The sequence below is a fragment of the Cherax quadricarinatus genome, unplaced genomic scaffold (assembly GCF_038502225.1).
Source record: "Cherax quadricarinatus isolate ZL_2023a unplaced genomic scaffold, ASM3850222v1 Contig2043, whole genome shotgun sequence".
In the NCBI taxonomy this organism is placed as follows: Eukaryota; Metazoa; Arthropoda; class Malacostraca; order Decapoda; family Parastacidae; genus Cherax; species Cherax quadricarinatus.
In genome coordinates, this window is record NW_027197069.1 from 63,167 (window position 1) to 65,009 (window position 1,843).

Genomic DNA, 1,843 nt, shown 5'->3' on the forward strand with positions numbered 1-1,843 from the left:
CGCACAAAATGCGCGCTAAAGGAATAACAGGAAAAGTCGGTCGATGGATCTATAATTTCCTCACTAACAGAACACAGAGAGTAGTCGTCAACAGAGTAAAGTCCGAGGCAGCTACGGTGAAAAGCTCTGTTCCACAAGGCACAGTACTAGCTCCCATCTTGTTCCTCATCCTCATATCCGACATAGACAAGGATGTCAGCCACAGCACCGTGTCTTCCTTTGCAGATGACACCCGAATCTGCATGACAGTGTCTTCCATTGCAGACACTGCAAGGCTCCAGGCGGACATCAACCAAATCTTTCAGTGGGCTGCAGAAAACAATATGAAGTTCAACGATGAGAAATTTCAATTACTCAGATATGGTAAACATGAGGAAATTAAATCTTCATCAGAGTACAAAACAAATTCTGGCCACAAAATAGAGCGAAACACCAACGTCAAAGACCTGGGAGTGATCATGTCGGAGGATCTCACCTTCAAGGACCATAACATTGTATCAATCGCATCTGCTAGAAAAATGACAGGATGGATAATGAGAACCTTCAAAACTAGGGAGGCCAAGCCCATGATGACACTCTTCAGGTCACTTGTTCTATCTAGGCTGGAATATTGCTGCACACTAACAGCACCTTTCAAGGCAGGTGAAATTGCCGACCTAGAAAATGTACAGAGAACTTTCACGGCGCGCATAACGGAGATAAAACACCTCAATTACTGGGAGCGCTTGAGGTTTCTAAACCTGTATTCCCTGGAACGCAGGAGGGAGAGATACATGATTATATACACCTGGAAAATCCTAGAGGGACTAGTACCGAACTTGCACACGAAAATCACTCACTACGAAAGCAAAAGACTTGGCAAACGATGCACCATCCCCCCAATGAAAAGCAGGGGTGTCACTAGCACGTTAAGAGACCATACAATAAGTGTCAGGGGCCCGAGACTGTTCAACTGCCTCCCAGCACACATAAGGGGGATTACCAACAGACCCCTGGCAGTCTTCAAGCTGGCACTGGACAAGCACCTAAAGTCAGTTCCTGATCAGCCGGGCTGTGGCTCGTACGTTGGTTTGCGTGCAGCCAGCAGCAACAGCCTGGTTGATCAGGCGCTGATCCACCAGGAGGCCTGGTCACAGACCGGGCCGCGGGGGCGTTGACCCCCGAAACTCTCTCCAGGTATCCAGGTAACTGGTTTTCCTGTCAGTTCCCTCTCCCACTGAATGTCTTGCAGGAAGTTCCTCATGCCTGAGTAGTTCCCCCTTTTGTAATTTGTTTTTTTCCAACCTATTCCTGCTACTCTCTCCACTTGAAGCTCAACTATGTAGCAGAAGCACAGAACCACATGATCACTAGCTCCCAGGGGCCTTTCATACATGATATCCTCGATGTCTGAACTACTCAAGGTGAATACAAGGTCCAGTCTTGCTGGTTCATCCTCTCCTCTCTCTCTGGTAGTGTCTCTAACATGTTGATGCATGAGGTTTTCCAGTACCACATCCATCATCTTGGCTCTCCATGTTTCGGGACCCCCATGGGGCTCCAGGTTTTCCCAGTCAATCTCCTTGTGATTGAAATCACCCATAACTAGTAACTTTGCTCCCCCCATGTGTGCTCTCCTGGCCACCTCGGCTAGTGTGTCGACCATTGCTCTGTTGCTCTCATCGTATTCTTCTCTTGGCCTCCTGCAGTTCTGTGGTGGGTTGTACATTACTGCAATTATCACCTTATGTCCCTCAGACTGGATTGTTCCTACTAAGTAGTCCCTTTCGCCCGTGCCATCCATTCCTTCCATTTTCTCAAAACCCCACTGGTTTTTAATGAGCAGTGCAACTCCTCCTCCCCC